Raw genomic sequence first — 6,000 nt, 5'->3', positions numbered from 1 at the left:
GCATAGTGCTCAGAGCCATTTGAACCTTTTACAGCAAGCCAAACGTTTTCTTTCTCGCAATCCGTTTGAACAGAAAATGTGTACATTGTTGTTTTTTTTAAAAAAAAAGCTTACATGCGTCCGAATATTCATGAGAGTAGTCTATCTTATAAATTCGGCCAAGAACTTTTTCATTCACGTTCTTTCCGCTTATTGTCATTTCCAGATCTGCACCTTCAAGGTGGACGATGTTCTCAAAGAGGATCTGCATTTCTCGTCGAGGCACAATTCTGAGGCATACCCTATGTCAGAACGTATATACAGTGCCCACAAGTATTCAGGAACGAAGCATTGCCTGATTTACTAGTATGATACAGGTAAGGCTTACTGCGAGCTGATACCCATTCAAACATCATAGTTTTCATTTCGAATCAGACTGAGATTTTCTTAAGACAACCCGTTTTTGTTGCTAGAGTTTGCTGTGTTGTTTCCACGCAGCAAGCCAGCCAGACATTAGGCACAAAACAGAAAAACGTTTGTCACGCATGCTGATCCTCCTGATGTGGCAGGCAGTGTCCGTTTCCCCTTCAAGAAACTATAGTGTGGATTGCTCATCAGAATGACGACCAGGGGATTCTTGCCCTAGTATCCATGTTGGACTCGGACATCGGGATCGAAATGAACGCTGAAAGACGTACACATTGCCGGCGATGGGCGAGGCATGACAGAATCTCTGACCAGAGAGTACTTTATCGTTAGTTGTTGCTAGTCTGCGCTTGACCGCGCGAGTCTGCAGTAGCGAGTGAGTCGTCTGTCCGGTAGTAGTAGCGAGACTCACCATCGCTGCCAAATTTTTGCCGCCCCCCCCCCTTCCCCAGTGGAGGGTTATGAAAGATGTACACATTGCCGGCGATGGGCGAGGCATGACAGAATCTCTGACCAGAGAGTAGTTTATCGTTAGTTGTTGCTAGTCTGCGCTTGACCGCGCGAGTCGGCAGCAGCGAGTGAGTCGTCTGTCCGGTAGTAGTAGCGAGTGAGTATTTGTCAGTCGACAGTAGTCGTCAGTCCGTGCTAGTCCGTGCTAGTCGGCGGGAGTCGGCATGCTTTGGCTGTGTGCTCTGCTCGCGACTCTGGTCAGGACTCTGGAGGATGAGTATTGTTGTAGAAGGTAAAGAAGCAGCCTTGCGCATATTTAATAATGTATGTTAATTGTAATTTAATTTGTTCCAAAAAATGCCCCAATAATAATTTTTATAATAGAAAGCAACTCTTTTAAAGAAAAGCATTCATTTGAATTTAAAGAATATTTCAAATGCATGATCATTCCTTCCAATAATCAAAAAAATATATATACGCCAGCACTGCACGAAGCTGTGTCAAAAAATTCCAACTTAAGAGCAGATATAATTGCGGTTTTTATTGAGGTAAGAATTTTTGCTTTTTTTTATTCAGAATACAGGGCCGAAGGTCAGCGCTGCTGTCCTCATAAAATTTATCAGGTTACAGAACTTTTTTTAATTTTTTTGGTGTTTAAGAATTTTTCTATTTCGAACTTGACATTAAAGGAGAAAAGAATTTTGTGGGAATATTAAGTGTGAATGCATTCTTTGCACAGAGACTATAAATGGAAGCCAATTTTGTTCAGAGGTTACATTAAAATGAATTTTGTTCTGAGGTTACAATATATTTGAAAATTCATTTAATTTAATAATTGTATAGGGAGGTTACGCTTGACTCACATTTTTATTTTTTATTCCCATTCTTTGTGGGGAGGTTACAACACACTCGCTTTGGTTGCGCGTCCGTACCATTGGCGGCATGGATTTCGCGTTACTTGCCCTACTGTGGCGTAAACCAGAAGGAAAGTGTGTGTGCTTTGATCGTTCACTTTTGTTGATACTCCCGAAACTTCCCGAGAGCCGAGGTCATTTTTTGAACCTTTCTAGCAACGACTATGGCTCTGGACTCCGGATACTGTTGCTGCAAAGTGGTACGATGATTCTGTTTGGCGAAGGAGGATACGGATGCAGATTCCAGAGTGTGCACTGCGCGGGCGGTCAGTCAGAGCATGACAGTGACGGAGGTACGACCTGTGGGCACTGCGGGCGAAGACCCGCAGACAGTCAACGTATGACTGCATGCTGTTACAAACTGTGCTTCTGATATTGCGATAGGCGTCGATGTGGAAGTGACTGTAACGTGCTAGCGTTATTGTCAGCTTGTGGATGTATAGAGTGCAGGTATCGGCGAAGTCGAGTTTGTCAGTCCGTAGTGCACAACAGTTATTGCTACTAAGCGTGCTTCTCCCGTTAGTGCTGTGAGTCAGCACTGTAGTGTGGCTTGTACGTTAAACAGTGACCGATCGAAATTCGGACTACGTTATTAGACAGAAATGAAGTTTCTTCAATGCGTTGGCCTTACTTTCGTTGTGGCTCCCACGATTCAGTCATTGGGTCGTCTGGTATACGGTTTCCATCTAGAAAAAAAAATGGTTCAAATGGCTCTGAGCACTATGGGACTCAACGTCTGAGGTCATTAGTCCCCTGGAATATAGAACTAGTTAAACCTAATTAACCTAAGGACATCACACTTATCCAAGCCCGAAACAGGATTCGAACCTGCGACCGTAGCGGTCTCGCAGTTCCAGACTGCAGCGCCTAGAACAGCACGGCCACTCGGGCCGGCCCTTCTAGAATAAAACAATGTCTTATTAGAACAGTATTGTTTACTGCATTTGTTTTAGTAAAAGCCAAGGGATTTTCTTCCAACTCTAAATGTGAATGTGCGTTATTTTCATCAAGGTGGCCACCACTTATGATATTTAAATTTTTGTATGCTGTTAATGCAAAATTACATAAATGGCGGTCGAATATATGTACTGTAAAAGGTATTCATGTATATTTTGTAATGCAGGTTCTTCCATACTCATGTTCTAAATATTGGATTTAATTTGTATGTCCCTTTAGTGTTACATCGTGTTTTTTTTTAGTGGTTTGATGAGGCATATCACGAATTACTATAATGCTCCAATCTCATTCCGTATCAGTCCACCTGATGTTCATCATTCTTGTGTAGCACCACAACTCAAACGCTTCGATTCTCTTATGTTCCATGATACTGTTCTACACATTGCCATGCTCTAAATATATACTCAGAAATTTCTTCTCTTGGCCAGAATTGCCCTCTTGACTGTCGTTGTCTGCTTTTTATGCAATCCTTGCTTCGTCCATCAGTTTGCTTACAAGGTAGTAGAATTTCCTAACTCTGTCTACATGATGAGCATGAACTTTGATGTTAGCTTTCTGATTATTTTCGTTTCTGCTTCTTCTCACTATTTTTGCCTTTTTCGAGTTTGCTTCAGTCTATATTGTGCTCTCATTAGAAGGTTCACTCAACTTAATAGAGACTGTAAATTTTCTTCACATTTACTAAGAATAGATATGTAATTAGCGTTTCCTACCATTTAAATCCTTCCACATCGAATTCTTGCCCACCTCATCAACCTTTCACTTTTGCCCTGGCTGCTTCCTCGATGTACAGACTGAAATGTCCAAGAGTGCTAAGAGATTTATATTGTCATGTTGCACATTTTTGCACTTCCTTCACTTCCTTCTTTCATCGATCACTTGAAATGTGTCTTCTTATACGCAAGGTTAATTCGGAGCTACTTTCCTTTTACCTATGTTTCACTGTCCAACGTCTGTGGGTGTCATTTTTAGACTGGCCTACATCTTTTCAACTGTACGGCCTACTCAGGTATTCTTTCAGTATCCACATCCTTAGCGAGCTTAACTTGCATTTTATTATTCCTCAGTACTTTAATTCCCCACTTCCTTCCACACTCATTCTTCTGGACGATTCACTTAAACCTCAGTCTAGTCTTCATTATTACTGAATTGTGACTGGAGTCTATATGTACTCGGTACGCCTCACATTTCAACATCTGATTTCGGAATCTCATTCAGACCACGACTTAGTCCAGCTTGAATCTTCCCGTATTTTTGGGTCCTCTGCAAGTATGGCTCCTAGTCTTGTAATTCTTGAACAGAGTGGATTCTTGAACAGGGAGTTCGCTGTTACCATATGAAATTAATTTCAGGTCTCAATTAACCTTCTCCTCCTTCATTCCTAATGTCAGGCTCATATTCTTCCACGATCTTTACAAGTATTCCTTCCCCTAAAATCTCAAAATCCTGTATCGTTATTAGGTTTTCGTCTCCCAAGCCTACAGAAAAGGATCGTTCTTACAACCCTAAACCGCTGAAATACACACATTAACAAAAGCTTTCCATCGCCCCGGTTCCCAGAACACCTGAAGACAGACATTGACTATGGATATTTTATCACAGACACAGTCCCTTTGACTGTTCAGAGATGTGACTAAACCCGCCCATTGATGTCAACAACCATGTATGAGAAGCGCCTATTAGAGGGAGGGAGTCCGACAGCTGATCAGTTACAGTCATTCCACCATGAAGGATGTAAACGGCTCATGTTGTTCAATCATACCCAGACGGTCAATACCGCCATTAGATCGCGTCCGCATTGTCACTTTGTGCCAGGAAGGGCTCTCAACAAGAGAAGTGTCCAGGCGTCTCGCAGTTAACCAAAGCGACGTTGTTCGGACATGGAGGAGATACAGAGAGACAAGAACTGTCGATGATGTGACTCACTCAGGCCGCCCAATGGCTACAACTGCAGTGGATGACCGCTACCTATGGATTATGGCTCAGAGGAGCCCTGACAGCAACGCCACCATGTTGAATAATGCTTTTCGTGAAGCCACAGGACGTCACGTTGCGACTCCAACTATGCGCAATACATTACTTGACGAGCAACTTCACTCCCGACGTCCATGACAAGGTAAATCAATGCAGCACGGTATAGTTGGGCCCAACAGCATGCCAAAAGGACCGCTCAGGATTGGTATCACGTTCACTTTACCGATGAGTGTCGCATATGCCTTAAACCAGACAATCGTCGAAGACGTGTTTTGAGGCAACCCGGTCAGGCTGAACGTCTTAGACCCACTGTCCAGTGAATGCAGCAAGGTGGCGTTTCTCCGCCGTTTTGGGGTGGCTTTATGTGGGGCCGACGTACACCGCAGGTGGTCATGGAAGGGGCAGTAACGGCTTTACGATACGTGAATGCCGTTCTCCGACCGATACTGCAATCATATCGGCAGGATATTGGCGGGACATTCGTCTTCATGGACGACAATTCGCACCCCTATCGTACACATCTTGTGAATGACTTCGTTCAAGATAGCGAAATCGCTCGACTAGAGTGGCCAGCATGTTCTCCAGACATGAACACTATCGAACATGCCTGGGATACATTGAAAAGGGCTGTTTATGGATGACGTGACCCACCAACCACTCTGAGGGATATACGCCGAGTCGCTGTTGAGGAGTGGGATAATCTGAGGCAACAGTGCCTTAATTAACTTGTGGATAGTATGCCACGACAATTACAGGCATGCATCAGTGCAAGAGGACGTGCTACTGGGTAAGTACCAGTGTGCTCAGCAATCTGGACTATTACCACTGAAGGTTTCACTGTATGATGGTACAGCGTCCAATGTGTGGTTTTCATGAGCAATAAAAAGGGTGGAAATGAAGTTTTTATTGATCTCCATTCCTATTTTCTGTATAGGTTCCGGAACTCTCGGAACTGAGGTGATGCAAAATTTTCTTTAATGCGTGTATTTCAGGTTATGAAACTGTCATATTCTTTGGCTGTTGAAAATCGTCATATGAACCGGGGTGTTATACTCTGATGATTTTTATTAATAAATGTTTAGGTTGTTACAAGCACACGATGAAAACAGCACGTTCCCATGTCTGTACTCCCTACCGTCGTACTTTTGCAGGGAGGTTCTGGCTTCCTCTTGGGTTTTGTGTTTGTTTATTATTGTGGCTTTGTTTGTACGCGGTTCACGTTACTTAATATTCCCGTTTACTCGTGGTTTGTCTCTCGGCTTTTTATGTAGCTTTTCTGCAGACGACCACTCACGATCTT

This window comes from Schistocerca cancellata, chromosome 6, assembly GCF_023864275.1.
Source record: "Schistocerca cancellata isolate TAMUIC-IGC-003103 chromosome 6, iqSchCanc2.1, whole genome shotgun sequence".
NCBI lineage: Eukaryota > Metazoa > Arthropoda > Insecta > Orthoptera > Acrididae > Schistocerca > Schistocerca cancellata.
The sequence above is the reverse complement of the archived record's forward strand: the minus strand, read 5'-3'. Positions refer to the sequence as shown.